Raw genomic sequence first — 16159 nt, forward strand, 5'->3', positions numbered from 1 at the left:
TCTTCTTTTCTTATTGTCTTGTAGGAAATATTTATATATTTTGGATATGATCCTTTTTTTTAAGAGAGAAAGAGCGAGAATGTGTATGTAGGGGCAAGGGGGTAAGGATAAGAGGGAGAGAGAGAATCCAAAGCAGGCTCCATGCCCAGAGCGGAGCCCAATGCAGGGCTCTATTTCACGATCCTGAGATCATGACCTGAGCCAAAACCAAGAGCTGGATGCTTACCTGACTGAGCAACCCAGATGCCCGAAGGATAGGATCCTTTTTTGATTTATATATTGAAAATATCATATACCACTCTGAATTTGACTTTTTACTCCCTTTATGGTATCTTTGGATGGATAGAACATTTTTATTTTTATGTAGCCTAATTTTGCAATATTTTCCTTTGTAGCTAGTGCTTTCTGTGTCTTATTTAAGAGAGCTTTGCTTATCCCAAGGCCATGAAAAATATCCTTTCATATTGTTTTCTGGAAGCTTTATTGTTTTACCTTTCATATTCAGAGTTATAATCCATATGTCATTGATTTTTTGCATATGGTGTGAAGTTGGGATCAAATTTGTTTTTTTTCTCCACAATATCTACTTACCCTATACCATGAATGAAAAAGATTTCTTTCTCCAGGCCTCTGAAAGGATAGATTTGTCATAAACTAGGTACTTATTTATAGAATGATCCTGTAGACACCCCCCCACACACACTTTATTCTGCTAGTACGGTGAGTTATTTAATAGGTTTTTTAATGTTAAACCAATCTTCCATTTCTGGACTAAACCCAACCTGGTTATGATATATTATTTATTTGAAGTATTGCAGCGTGTTTTGATAGTTTTTACAACAAGGCACAAGCATGAGACTCACCTGTAGCTTTCTTTTAGTGTAATATCCTTGTCAGGTGAGTTATCAAGGCTTAGCTGGCTCATAAAATGAGTTGGAGAAGTGTCCTCTGTATCTTATTTAATACATTAAAACATAAATAAGTCTAATGTAATATAGTTATTTAAAATATATGTAGGTTGCCTTAAGTATATTATTAGTCAAGGTTCTCCAGAGAAGCAGAACCAAGTGTAAGCATGTGTGTGTATTTATTCATTATAGGAACTGACTAGCACAATTATGGAGGCCAAGAAGTTCCACAGTCTGCTCTCTGCAAGCTGGAGACCCAGGAAAGCTGGTCACATAACTCACTTCAAGTCTGAAGACCTCAGAATCACAGAGCGTTTGTGGGGAGCAATTGTGTAAATTCTAGGTGGATTCTGAAGGCCCAAGAACCAGAAGCTCTGAAGCCTGAGGGCAGGAGAAGATAGATGTCTCAGCTGAGGCATAGAGAAAACTCACCCTTCGTCTGACTTTATGTTCTATTCAGGCCCTCAATGGATTGGATGATGCCCACTGCTTTGGTGAGGGTGGTCTTCCTTAGTCATCTACTGGTTCAAAATCTAATCCCTTCCTGAAACACTTTCACAGACACTTCCAGAAATGATGTTTTACCAGTGATCTGGGTGTCCCTTGGCCCAATCAAGCTGACACATAAAAGTAACCAGCACTGTAAGTATTCATTACAATTTCTTTCATTCCAGGCTTCTGGAATGAATTTTAATGGAGACTTGTGGCAGGAGACTGGTTTCTGTGTTTGCCTGGGGAAGAGAAGGGAAGTTACACTACCTTCCGGGACTCACAATCTGCTTGTGTGCCCAAGGCTGACATTTGTTACTGCATCTCAATCCTGGAACCATGATCAGGGCTCATCCTGGATTTAAAGGAGGACCTGTAAGATGAGAAGCTTTCTGGACATACATGACAAGCACTCAGATAAAACACCTGCTCCCCACTAAGAAACTTCAAAGCCAACTTCATCCACTTTGACCCTTCAGGTACTGTTCCATAGAGTGTTTTTTTTTTTTTTTTTTTTTTTTAACTCAAATCCCCTTCAGTACTATCTCCATCTCTCCATAGTACAAGGCCTTACCACCTCTTGCTTGGGCTATGGCATTTGTGGGACACTTAGTGTCCATTTCATCCCCTTCCCAGCCATCCAAGTGCTCACTCTAGAATGGGCAGCTGGCCATGATAGTCTCTGTTGAAAACTGCTTGGTGGCTCTCCATTGTTCTATGAGAGGCAGTCCAGGCTCTTAAACATAGAACACGAATTCTCCCACCACCTGGCTCTCGCTTACCTTTCCGGCAGCTCTCTTGCTCCTCTTGGGTCTTTGCTGCACACTCTAGCAACTCTATCTGCTTGCAGTCCCCAGTGTTTACTCTGGGGTTCTTTATGTCTCAGCTTTTTGTATGCTGATCTTTCCCCTGGGAAGGGACTCTCCATGTCTTTCTCCTGGGCAATCCATTCTTTAACAATCAACTGAGGTCAGAGACCCTCCATCCCACCCAGCTGGGGTGGCATGGTCTCCTTTGCATCCATGCCTCTGTGTCTGATGATTAGATTCTGGACTTCTTGAAGGCTGGTTCAGATCTTGGTCATACCTACATCTATAACTTGCTGCATACTCAAAGGTAACAGGTGTTCAATAAAACATGTACAGACTTAAACGGAAGGAGCAACACTTAAGAATTGACTAGTTTGGGTTTCATTTCATCTTTTTTTTGGAAGCCTGAGAGGGAGTGACACAGCCCTAATGCTGTGACCAGAAGGGAGGAAGGAAGGCAAAGACTACGGAAAATCTGCAGATAGCAATCTCTTCCTGAATGACAGTTCGGTTCAAATGATTAAAACCCTTACGGTGGGATTCACTTTCTGTAGAATGGATTAGTAACAAGGATTTTCTATAAAGATAGATTTTTTTTTCCAGAGAAACAAATTTGGACACCTTGCTCCAAGAATTTAAATGAGAAAAATAATCCTCCTTAAAAGGCAAATTGACCAATATCCTTCCCCTTTTCTCTTATTAATAAAAGAGTTTACACAGAAACCCTATAAGAAGTTGTGTAAGAGATTCACAAGGATCATTAAAGTCTCTACTAGACATTCACTTTCACTTTGTAAAATTGGCTGTACCCTCAAAATGGTATCACATAAAAATAGACTTTCTGGGGCTCTTATATATGAATGGGTTTTAGTTGCACAGTGGTGCCATTCATTTTATTTGGCCCATTTATTGCAAGTACATTCTAAATTTGGCCTTAATTATTTTTCCTTTCACAAAAATATTTTGTGGGATCTTTTTGAACCCCGACTACTTCCTTCTTGCCCCCTTAAGACAGAATCCAGGAGTGTTACTTTTGTTCTCTTCTAATTAAAATAATTGCTTGGTTCCTTTTAACTAGATTCATGCAGTTATTAGCCTAATACATGGATGGGTGCCATGGGGTGCTTGAGAAACAAAATGAAAAGTGATCATGTAGCTTCACATGAAAAAGATTCTGTGGTGCCAAGGAGCATTATTCCTTTCAGCCGGCATTTTATAAGGGCCTTTAGTAAACCTGGCCTCCCCTCCCACCCCTACCCCCATACCCTTACTAAAAGACTATTAAGTGAAAGAATGGTTCTATTTTCTCCATTAGGTAGACAGTGAACTCAGTACAATTTGAAGAGGGGCACTTGATATGCTGGGTATGGCACAAAGACCGGGGGGCTGGTTTTAATCTCTGCCCTTGCTTTGTCTTCCAGAATAACTGCAGTCGAAGGATAAATGCTCCATGTCCTCTCTGCCAGTCGGTGTTTATCAGAGGACATTGGAAGAAGAGGGACAAAGGTGCCTGGATGTATGTGTTCATCAAGAGTCATCAGGACCCTGGTTCTGAAAGGAAGTTTTAAAATAATGTTTTTGACATCAAGATGTTTCTGGAAGTTGATGCGGTTCAAGAGTTTGGCAAACACAGGCCTGCAGGCTAAGTCCGATCTATTGCCTGTTTTTGTAAATAAAGATTTATTGGAACACAGCCACACCCATTTGTGGATGGGTTGTCTGCTGCTGCTTTTGCGTTGCAGTGTGGAGCAGTAGCGACAGAGACCATATGCCTACAAAATCTGAAAGATTTACCAACTAGTTTTTTAACAGAGAAAGTGTGCTGACTCTTGATAGAGCCTATCCCATTCACGGAGTATCTATGTATCTATACATTTCCCTGCTGAGAAATGTATTTATGGGAATTTCGATGACAGTCCACATTTGGTGAGATGCTGAGGGCTTTTGGTAATGTACTTACGTAATGGGTGTTCAGGACTGGTGTATAGACAGCAGGAGGTGAGGCAGATCAGGTGCAGGAGATCATGGTGTGAGAAAGAGGCTCTGCCATTACTGTCTCAGTGGAAGTCACTGGTTGTGGCTCGGGTCTTCTTTTGTCAACTGTACAGAGGAGAAGGTGCCAAGACTTCTGACTTGGAGCGCACCTCGATTTACTACCTTAAGACCTTATGGTCAACATTGTGGACGTCTGCTTCCATGCCAAAAGATGGGCATCCTTTGTCACCAGTTGGTAGTTGGATGGATCAAGTAAGAAGAGAACATGAGTCCCAAGTGTTTTCTAAACCATCAGATGCTATATTTGTGACATATGAAAACATCAGGATAAGTGTTCTCTTTGGCACGTGAAGAAATGAGACAGCTTACCCAAGATCAAGTAGTCAGCCAGCAGAAGAGCTGGAGGCTAGCTCTCCTGCTTTAAGCCACCATTCTTTTCCAGTATACCATATGCTTCTTTACATCACGCTTCTTCCACGGTTTCAGAAATGCTCAGTTCTTTAGTTCATTTTTTGTTCACTCATTCATTACTGAACGTTATTTAAGAGCCTGCTATGAATGTAAAAGGAGCAGAATGTCTCAGGGAGAGTGAGGGCTGTGTGAAGAAGAGTTGGAAAATAGAGTAATTTTGTTTTTGGACCCCTGTGGCTGGAATCCTCCAGAACAACATAGATTCTGGATCTATATCAACGATATTGATTTCCCCCATCCTGCCCAAGGAGTTAGCCCTTATTTGTGATATGGAGAACAAGAGAATAGATGGGATGGGAAAGAGAGAGCAATCCTGTCACCCAACAGTGTTGCCTGCCATGTTGTTTTATGTAGTGTGTGTGTGTGTGTGTGTGTGTGTGTACTGTTTATGTGTGTGTACATACCATGAGAGCAAAGAGAAAGAGGGATGCTGAAGTGTTGATGGCAGATTGTACCAGCAGCTAAAGGATGGAGACAATCTAGGTCTGGATTGCAAGGATTTGCAAGTTAGGATTTTGTATATAAATAAAGTCCAAGGGAATCCATATCAGAGGAATTTTCAAATATGGATTGTCCAATTAAATGGCATAAATTAAACATACCAGATGTGGACTTATTTTATTTACCACACTGTTAAATACAGCCTTCATTCAGATTGTATTCGTTCAATGATGTGTCCTGTAAGTTTTGAAATGATGATTATCAAATGTGCCTGGAGGAAGCAGCTTCCACCAAAATATTAAATTTGCCTTGTCATGGTAGGAGAAGTGAAAAACTTGAAAGTTTTTGTGTTTGACACTTGTTATTTTAACAGGGAAGTTTGCCAATATTTTCTTCATATTCAGTGTTGTTGGCTACTTTTTTTTTCCAGGTTTATCTGTGAGTGCAAGTCTATGATTCTCTGAAGCAAAGGTGCCAGTGAAGTTGCCTCATAAACAAGCAGACCTTCCAGAATCTTCCATCGGAGAATTATCACCTGCAAAGACCTCTGAGAGGTACAGTAGAAAATTCTGCCTTAAGCTCCTCTGCCTCCCTTACAACAAGTCAGTCAGGTGAATTTGGAGGTGCTGCTGTCTGATTGTGCAATTCATTAATAAAGCCATGTTACTTCTCGGATATTCCCAGGACCCAGGACGCTGCTGTTTTAAGAAACATAATTTGGTTTAGCACCGAGAAAGCCTATTCACAGCAGGTCTTAGCGGTGATACAGATAACACTTTTCATCTGTAAGAAATTTGTAAGCATTAACTAATTTATTTAACTTCCCTGTAATTGAGCGAATCTTCTTCTGTTTGCTGTGGGAAAACCCTTCCTTTTCTAATTCTAATCTTTTAGCAGGTATTCTCCTGAAGCCTTGTCACCGTGCTGGAAATGTTTTGTAGAGGGGAAATAAATCTTTCAACACAGTGTAAAATTTCACCGAAATAGATGACCTCCATTTCCTCAGTGGAGAGCCTATTTTTAAGTGATTAGACAATGCTCTGGGAAAAAAAAAAAGTGAAATCTCCTTGAAAACTCTGGGAACTTATTGCATTATTCCAGCCACTGTTACTGCCACTACTGTGGGCAGTGTTCTCGATGGCTTACAGGTATTACTTTGGGTTTCCTAGAAAGGAGAACTGTAGGAAAAGCTCAGGCGCTGTCTCTTTTGCGGAGTTCAGTCCCAGAGTAGGGAGTTGGGGAGAATGATGGTCAGGCTGAGGCCAAAGGAGCAAATAACAATGGTGCGTTATCGATGTGGCCCCAACTTGGCGTGAGTCGTAAGCGACTGCTCTGTCCTTGGGATGGTGGTAGGCTAGACACCAGCCCTCCAAAAAATCGTCTGCATCTTAATTCCTAGAACCTGAGTATGCAAGCTTCTGTGCCAAAGTCTTTGCAGATGTGATTAAGGATCTTGGGATGGAGAGATGGCCTGGGATTATCTGGGTAGGTTCGAAATCCAGTTGCAGATGTCTTTAGAAGATGGAGGCATGGATGGAGGTGGAGTGACACAAGAGAGGGCAGGGGGACAATGGAGGTAGGATTTGGAGTCATGTGGTCACAAGCTAAGGAATGTGGGCTGTCACTGGAAGCTGGAAGAGGTGAGGATGGGAGCCTTCCCTGGCACCTCCACCATGCTGCCTGCAGACTTCTGCAGTAATACATCTCTGTTGTTTTCAGTCACCAAGTTTGTGGTGATTTGTGATAGCAGCCATGGGAAACGAATACAGAGACTGTCCTCCCAGAGCAGAATTGGTTAGATTTCAGGATAGATTAATAGAGAAAGGATGGCAATAAGCAAATATAGAATTTGTTTGCCACTTCTGATTGGTGAATAGTTTTTCTCATGATATTAACGTCGCTCTACTTTCCCCTCTTACCTCTGGGTTGATCACAGTTGGGTATGGAGTTTCACTGGAGTGTCTCATGTTTCAGGGGTAATGGGGAAGCTCCAGGAAGGGAGGGCAGGGCCAGCTTCCTTCCAGCTAAGTGGGCATGAGAGGGGCTCCATTGGGTTGTGCATAATAAAGTCTATAGCCTGGAAGCTTGGGGGAAGCAAGCTGCTGACAGGCCAGAGCCTGTCACCACCTGAGTCACCACCTGAGAGGTGGCATATAGGGGGGTTGGAAATAATGATCTTGATTCTCACCATAGCCCCCACGAGGCAGGTCTGGTGTGATCTCCTCAGCAAGCACTCATCCTCCAGTCTTAAAGACCGTTAGCTTCTGAAGCTCACTGTCCACTCAGGGTTGCCCGTCTCATCTTCAAATGCAGTGACTGAAATCCTTTCCTTCAGTTGAGTCAAAGCACGCCTTCATGGACTACTCCACGAGGGGCTCTCGTTTTACTTCTTGAGGCACATACAATAAAGCTCATTCTTGCCCATGAAAGCTCTCTCCAAATATCTGAAGACAGTTTTTACCTTTTCCCCTCTGCCAAGCAGAGCACGTCCTGTTTCCTCGACTCTGGCTTTCTCTCTGTGGCTGGTGGCCACACCCAGCCCTCCTCTGGTTATGGGTCTTTCCTCCTTGGTTCTTATGTTACTTAACATAGCCAGAGATTGATTTTATTTTATTTTATTTTATTTTATTTTATTTTATTTTATTTTATTTTATATTTTATTATTTTATTTTATTTTATTTTTTGCCAAGCATATCATTTTTAGTTGTACCAAACAGCGTTGATTATAGCACTTCTTACACTTGTGTATGGATGACTGGGTGGAAGCACGTGTTAGTCCTAAGGGGGCCCAAGAGCTCCAAAGAATTAATCAGTTTGCAAGTGGTGTTACTGTGTTAGAGATCACATGGCACCTGAGTATCCACAGTTTTATGCAGAATTGAGGTCAGGTGAGAATTCCTACAGGTCCATACCACTTGGCCATGCGAGAATGGAGGGTGTTGTTAGCCAACCTGCCTCACACCATCCTTCTTCCTCAACAGCCAACCCACCAAACCCAATTCTGGAGCACCTCCTGGCCTGGAGGAGATCTGCCCCGGGTGGGCAGGTAGAGTTCTGCTCCTGGTGCAATCCAAGACTCCAGCATCTTCTGCAAGAAGAGCTATTACCATGGGTTAAGAAGGCCAGCGGACAGGGGCTTTACATCCATTACCTGCCATCTTCACAGTAACCCTACAGTCTTTGTTTTACTGATAGACGGTGAAGATTTGGTTCAAAAGAACTTTCCTGAAGTTGTAGTGTAGCAGACCTAAGGTTGAGACTCAGGAGGGTCAGCTGTTCTGTGTAGTGGTTAAAATGATTTTGAAGCTGTACTCGAGAGGGAGGGGGGTCCTTCGGCCTCTACAGGTGCACTGAGCCCTGAACTGACCCTTCCAGACCACCGGAAGGAGCTGGGTAGCAGCTGGCGTTAAATAGCTCAGCCTCTGTGGTTCTCCCTCAGCGACTGGGTCTTGTATCCTACGTCTTAGGAATCACCCCTGCCACATTCTGACCCAGCCTTCCCAGTTCACAGACTTGAGCCTTTCTTTACCCAATATCCATTCACCAAGTGCCTTCTGTGTCTCTTGCACCAGGCCAGGGTGGGGTTGGAGGCACAGTGGCTGTGGCTGACATCATGCAGCCTGGGAGTGCAGGGGTTTGAATGAAGGTCTCAGATGTCTAGGTCACCAAATCGGTCCTGCAGGGGAGCCGGTAGCATTGAACTTCCTCTGGGCATCTACCCAGACCCAAGTACTCTTTAACCAATGAGGTGGGAAATAGCTTCTAAAGCATTAGCAACCTTTGGCCACTAGTATTTTTCTTTTCACTTTTACATCATCCAAGCAATGAGGCCAGTGCCTACTTGTTTCGGCAGGAGGGAAGCGACAGTGAAAAAACGAGTCTTCCCTGGTCGTGGTGGATTCTTTGGGCTGACACCCTCAAGCTCCTCCTAACTGGCTTCTCCTGTAATGGAGGACACCAAAAGCTCACCTTCCCACCATGCTGCAGATTGGAATGGGCAGATGCCTCCCTTGCTCAGTGTGAAACACGGGCCACAGTCTATTGTAGCCACTTCTTTCCTGGAGGACTTTGTCCTGCTCACCCGGCGTGTGATGCCCAGGGGACAGCTGCCATTGTGAAACAAGGGCCCAGCTGGAGGCTAGCAAGAGCCTGCCCCCATTCCTTGACTGCACCTTTGAGCCCAATTGTTTTGTTGTGTCTGACAATAAATTTCTATTTGGCCATGCCTCTGTTGTTGGGTTTCTGTGAAGTCCTTCTAGATGTAAGGCTTACCCTGCATATTGTTTTGTTTTGCTACAGCCTTGGGGGAGCAGAAACCTATAAGGCCCAGCTAAAGAGTGGAGAGAACAAGTCTTGGGGGACATTTAGCACCCATGATGGTGGGGGAAGGGGCATGGAGGAGAAGATCTGTCCTTGGTCTCTTGGACACCTGAAAGGCGCTGGGAGGGTGGAACACAAGGGTGTCCAGAACAGCTTGGGCCAAAGATGTGTGAGGATGAGGAAGGGGGACTGACTGACATATCAGAGAATCAGAGGCTGCCTGCATAGACGCCTGCCATCAGACACTGCCAGCCTCTCCCCTACCACATCTTAGAACTGAGAATCCCCAGAATGTGGCCATGGTTTAGGTGAAGGGGACATCCCATCACTCAGTTTCTGCCACTTTGGAAGAATGAGGCCTCCAAATAGACATGATATTAAGTTATTAAAAACTTATCTTTTTAATGCCTGAGTTGTGGATGGAGATTAGCACCAGCCCTGTGATAAGGTGTAGCAACCCTCTGCAAGGTTGAAATGGATGAGTCACACTGGGTGAGCCCTGGGGTCAGCCTGCCTCCGCTCCTCCAGGGGGGCCCAGGATAGGGTGACACAAGGCTGAGTGGTGGGGTTCAGAGTTCCCGGCATCTCGAGCTGACGTCTGTGATGGGCCCCTGGTTATCTCGCACAGTCTCTGAAGTGCTTCTTAGTGCTGGGTCCGGTTCCACCTGGCAGGTGGATTCAGCCTGGAGGTTCAGGCAGGGGCTACAGAGAGACTGTGTTGTCGTCTCTCTGTCCTCATGGAAGTGTTGCCGAGCACGGCTTGTGAGGTGGAGGGGGAGAATTCAGCAAATCGGTTTTGATTTTGGAGATGATTATAATTAAGCCAAATCGTTTCCTGCCTCCTTTCAAGGCTGCCACTTTTCCAACTTTCCATTCAATTAAATGCAGCTCATTTGAGCAGCAGCAGCACTGCAGTTACTCGGTTCGCTCAGAGCTGGCTGGCTGGTTGAGCGCTTCTCCAGCACCTAGTAACCATGTGACCTTGGGCAAGTCACTTCAGGTATCCCTGCATCATCTGTAAAACTCAGTGGGTGACAGGACCTGCTCACAGGGTTGGGTGAGGGGTGAAGCCCTGGGAACCGGGCTGGTGCATAGCACACAGTCAGTGAGTCCCTGAGCATCAGCTTGCTGGGCTGCCATCTGCCCTGCCCTGGGCTCGGGCTTCCTCACCTGAAGCCCCCTCGTTCCCTCAGCATCCCTAGGGAAGAGCCACATCATCAGATGTAAATCTAATGCTTTCCTTCCGACAAGAGCAGAGAGCAGCAAGTTCACGTTTATAGCTCTGCCTACGTGGCTACTGAATAGAATGCTCTGCCTTCTGTTTGAGAGGAGGACGTTTGCTTCAGTTCACTCCCTTGTACTTCCTGGAACGGTGATTCTCTTTTCTTCTTCTTTCTTCCTCCTCCTCCTCCTCCTCCTCCTCCTCCTCCTCCTCCTCCTCCTTCTTCTTCTTCTTTCTTCCTTCTTCCTCCTCCTCTTCTTCTTTTTCTTCTTCATGCATGCAGCAGGAGCAGAGGGGGAGAGAGAACCCCAAACAGATTCCCTGCTGAGCACAGAGCCCAACGTGGGGCTCAGTCTCCAGACCCTGAGATCATGACTTGCGCCAAAATCAGGAGTCAGATAGATGCTCAACTGCCTGAGGCTCCCGGGTGCCCCAAGAAAGGTAGCAGAGAACTTTCTGTTCTACTCCTGTAGGGGCTTCCAGAGATTGCCGAGTTCTATCGCAGGCTTGAACTCCCCATTGGAAAGTCAAGTAGAGTTGGAATAAACCTTTAAAAATGAAATTCCTAATTGCATCATTTATGGTTACACCGTATTTCCTTTGCTCAAGTCTAACAGTTTCCCTGCTTTGGCTGATGATGATGCCTTGCTCCTCATCCCAGCAAACCCCCCCTAGTGCCCCCCTGGGAATGATGTTCTCCATGATATTTGGTTTCACTCTGTTGCTCAGAAGGACTGTATTCCAATGAGCTCCTTCCCTTCATTCATTATGCCGAAATCATATTTCTAGAGGACAGAGATAAATGCTGTGTACTTATCTGATTAAACTGCCTGTTGTTTTAAATCTATTTTCACAGGCTTTTTTCCTCTGATAGACATTCAATGACACAACACATTAAAAATTATATCTGTATCAGTGGTTTACTCTATTGTATTTATGTAGCGCGTGCACATGTGTGTTCACAGGTGTGAGCAGTGTGAACCCAGTGGTCTCCTGTTATGATCGGTGTGTATTCCACAATTACCAAACAGTTGCAGCTTTGAAAAGAGCAAGGTTGGATCATCTGTTTTATTGATTGGTTAGAAAAATCGCACCGTTGTGGGAACATCAAACATAAATTACATGAAAATGGAAATGTGCAAGGAAAGGCTATTTGCTGAAGGCTTTTTACCAGAGTGTCAGAGTCTCCATTGTTATGGGCAACTCGGCAGGTCTCTCTTCTAGGCCATTTTCTGAATATTTTTGCTGGTCAGCCGGGCCTGGGGATCGGGACTTCGTGTGTTTTAGTCTGCTGGTGTCATCAGAGCCTCCATTCATCTCAGAGTTCTTTGCCCCTGCTTTACCAAAAGAATAATGCCTCCCCCAGAATTATGCAAAAATCAATGGCAAAGTTAATTGAAATCTGGATCTCTTAATGTTTTTCTCTTTCTTAAGTGATGTCTTGGTTTCTGAAAAGTGAGGTTTAACTCAAAGGGCGGCTTTAACTGAGGGTGAGTGAATTGGTAGGAGAGGGAACGTAGAGGTAGAACGTTTTCCAGGAGACGGAGAGATAGTGTTTGCATTTAGGATTTCATTTCCTTTCAAGTTTTACACTGGGGCTTAAGGAATGTTACCAGATGAGAAGAATGACCAGGGCCACTGCTCTGTTGTCTCCTTAGAGGGCTGGAAATGCTTTGATGGAGGCCCGCCTCTTCCCTTTCCTCCCACGGGGCCAGAGAGAGCAAGAGGGGCGCGAGAGAGCGGTGGAGGCCTTCCTGCCACCAGAAGGCGGTCCGCTTCTTTATTTGAAAGATTCTCCACCTTACTGATGATTGAGATATTCACATTATAGAGATTCAGGCCCGTAATTTGGATTAATGCTAGCAATACTTGTTATGTTTAAAACAGCTTATAATCGGCAGAGTAAACTCTTTTGCTGGATTCTCATGGCAATTTGCAGAGGCAAAGGTGATTGCTATTTTAACCTCTGCTTTGTGGAGGAAGACACCAGGACTCCCACGGATTGGAATTTGTCCACCGTGACCCAACCGGTCATCCCCTTACCTTGATGGAGCTCCTGACAATGACGGGGTGGACAAGTCCCCCCTTCAGCCAGTGGGGACACACACGGCATCCCTGTAGTGTGCTCGCTTAGTACCAGTTGAGCCACTGGGGCTTTGTGATCCAGAATACTGGTTCCGACTCACATCAGTATCTTCCAAAATACTCAGACAAAGGCCTCCTCCAAGAGGCATCTGGTCAAGCTTTGCGAGGGGAGAAAACTTATCCTCTGATTCCCGAAGCCCTGAAGTCAGGGATTTGATTATGCTTATCATGATCTCAGCTTCCACCGCTCCAAATGTGATTAGTTTTGTAATTAGTTAATGTCATTACCTGTCATCAAATCCAGACAATGTTGGTCTCTAAAGCCTCCCGTGGCAAAGAAACCCACAACCTGACATCTTTTCACTGTTTAACACTGAGTTTCTTTAAGAATTCTGGCAACTGTCCCCTCTTTCCTAGACCACAGGTCTGAAAGTTAGGGGAAAGATGTATTTCTTGTGTTTCTTTAAGGCAATTTAAAATTCTTCGGTCCGCTTCCCAAAACTTTTCTTCACTCCAAGCAAAGCATAAATATAATCTTTTCAGCAAATCTTATACCCCACCATATTTTCCTTCTTATGTATGTTGGCTATATTTTGCTTTGGGCAGAATGGCCAAAATAAGAACCAGTTTACCGTAGGGAAACACCCCGTTAAGAACTATTTTTACCTTATATAAAATGCTGCTTGTCTTATTACTTACTTGCTGTTAAATACTGGGCAGATGGTTTTTCTTCTTTGCTTCTATTCAGCCATTCAACAAATACTCTCTGAGTGCCTGAGTTGTGTGCAGGTACTTGGGAGAGGACAGACCGGCTAAAATCCCTGCCCTCTGGGAGCTTACATTCTAGTGGGGGGAGGTCGAAGGTAGGAAATGAGTATTTAAAAATAAAGTAGCTAGTATGTGGGTTAGACTTTTCCCATCTGCCCTCTAGACCCCCTCTCTCCCCTTTCCCACCCTGCTCTGTGGAGAGTCCTGGGAAAGTAGGTCACTGAAGGTGGCATCAGTGGCTTCTTTGCCCCCACAGTCTGGCGGGTTCAGGAGCTGGAAACTGAGGCACAGGAGAGTGAGGTCAGGGTACTGATGGCCACTCAGGCCCCCTCCTGGCCCGAGAATGACACAATCATTTTTTCTGTCTGGTGGGAGTCACCCCTCCTCAGTGCTGCTTCAAGCCCAGGGGTGATATCTGCTCACCAAGGTTTGGTTTTCTTGACCCAAATGCCACCTCTGTAAACAGACCCTTCAGTAGCCTCTCCAGAGGCCCCCATTTGAATGAGCCCTCTGTTTCTCTCCGGGACCCTGACTGCCAGGGTAGGTTAGAAGACAATGCCGTGGAACAATGCCATTCATCAGCTATATTGCTTGCTGTCACCTGCACACTTTTGGACTAAATGTCCTCAGACTTCGGGTTGTGTTGCTCCCCTATGACTCAGCACCGCCTGTAGTGTGAGGGGGCCACAGGGACCCGCTCACTCTTAGACCAGTTCAGCAAGCCCCTGAGAACCTACAGGAAAGTATAGGTCCCTGCGATGGGGTCCTTGAATCCCCGACAGCCCTACCCTTTGCTCTGTGCCCTTGCCTACCACGTACTTTTATTCCTCTGTGATAAAGAGCTCCTTCGGGAGTCCTCTTAGAAGGCCTTGCTGGTTTCATCATTTTGAGGAAGGAAATACATATATAAATATATATAATACATATATATTTAAAGCTTGTAATTTAATGAAATTTCCTAATTAGGGAAAAAGCTCACGCTGACCCTAGAGAAGACAAAACCGAGAAGTTAGGAAAATTCACCTTAGTCTTATATGGAGGTATAACAAACATTTTGGATGCACTCAGGGACGCTTCAACTTTAGCTTTGAGGGGAACACATTTACACACTGCCAGGCCACCTCTGTTGACCAATGCCTTTTTGTTTTCTAAAGAACTTTTATAGATTTTTGGACTCTTTGGCCAGCCCAGTTCACACTGGTCTGAACTGTCCACTTCAGCCAAACCAAGTATTTTCCTTGTCTGCATTTAAGCTTATTGCTCAGGTTTGGGGAGTGAGTCTGGGCTCCGTGTTTCACAGTTCATGGCACCTCGTCTTCTTGAAAACAGGGTCCAGGGCTTCAGATGGCCTGGAGTGTGCCCCACATTTGTGGGTGGTTTATATACTTATCACGGTCCTGCTGGAAAACCCTGAAGGATGCTGTCCGGTCAGGGAGCTTTGCTCCTTCGTAACTTCTCCCCCTAGAGACTTCAGTGCGTGTTAAGGCCACATTAGGTTTCCTTGTACAAAAAGCCCTTGAAATAAGAAGTTCCCTGCTTCTCTTGATAAACGTGATGCAGAAAGAAAAGCATAACAGCTTTGTTACCTGATGGTACTTATTAGTTAGCTTCCCTCAGAAACAGTACTGAGAGATTTCATGTGGATTTAAGTTATACTCTGGGGGAATTCGTCAACAAAAGCCACTGATTGAATGCCATTCATATGTTCCCTTTTTTTAAAAGTCTAAAATAGATGAAATAAGGATAATATTCTTCATCTGATAATGTACTCAAGAATCATTCAATATAAGTTTTAGTTTAAAATTCCCAGTTTCTAGCAGCCTATTTAAAACATGCGTGTGCGCGCGCGTGCACACACACACACACACACACACACACACACCAGTCTGGCTAAAAAATATCCTCAGGAAACCAGCCTGGAAGAACAGAGGGTGAAACATGAATGAGCTATTTAGCTTTTCTTGGAAAATGGCATAATTCTCAGAGGAATGAAAGGCCAAGCATTCCCCAGATTTTTGTCAGGCACATGTGCCAGTCCACAAAATGCTGGAACCCCAAACAGAATCTGGATGGATTTCAATTTCAGTAATTCAGGTGTTTGTGGCAGAGAATAAACACCACCCAGAAGGCAGCATCCTGAGTTACCAGAAGTTTCAGGGTGCAATAAAATTTTCGGCAACACTTTCAGCTTCTTCCACACAAGGATACTAAGTTAGTCATTCAGTTCACAGAAGCAGAACGTTTTACTATTTGAAAAAGAAATCCCGAATCAACTAACATTTGGGACTAATATGCTGAATTAATTTATTTTTCTAAGGTCATGTAGATCTAGCGTCAATCTGCTGGTATCTTTATTTCGGCAACCCAGTGGAGCGTTTGTTGAGTGTTTGTGTGACTGGTGTTATGTGATCCCCTCATTGTGTTAGATGTCATGAGCTGCGGGAACTTACATTGGGATCTACCGCTTTCAGGGAGCTTGCAATCCAGCCAGCGAGACTGGACAAATACTGATGAAACAATCAGTGGATAGCACAAGGCATTAAATAAAAAATGTGAATAAGCGTGGGACAGGAATTGAGAGAGAACGAGAGACAAAGTGTACTGGACTGTTAAGGCTGTGGGCCCGAGGTATCCGTTGAGGAAGAGAGATA

The 16159-nt window shown here is 44.6% G+C and overlaps 1 long non-coding RNA gene across 21 annotated transcripts in view; it reads left to right on the forward strand.

Annotated features, from left to right (window-relative positions):
• LOC140643050 (uncharacterized) overlaps nucleotides 1–16159 on the forward strand; it is a 114362-nt gene that overhangs the window by 48111 nt on the left and 50092 nt on the right. For 17 of the 21 annotated variants that reach the window (XR_012039440.1, XR_012039446.1, XR_012039439.1 and 14 more), the window contains 4 exons: nucleotides 1101–1402; nucleotides 1583–1876; nucleotides 3628–4453; nucleotides 5544–5667. This is a non-coding gene — a long non-coding RNA (uncharacterized lncRNA). Of the gene's footprint in view, nucleotides 1–1100; nucleotides 1551–1582; nucleotides 1877–3627; nucleotides 4454–5543; nucleotides 5668–16159 lie in introns of all 21 variants that reach the window. The other 4 variants (XR_012039455.1, XR_012039441.1, XR_012039450.1 and 1 more) reach the window with 3 other exon arrangements.

Source organism: Canis lupus, chromosome 11 (assembly GCF_048164855.1).
Source record: "Canis lupus baileyi chromosome 11, mCanLup2.hap1, whole genome shotgun sequence".
Lineage (NCBI taxonomy): Eukaryota > Metazoa > Chordata > Mammalia > Carnivora > Canidae > Canis > Canis lupus.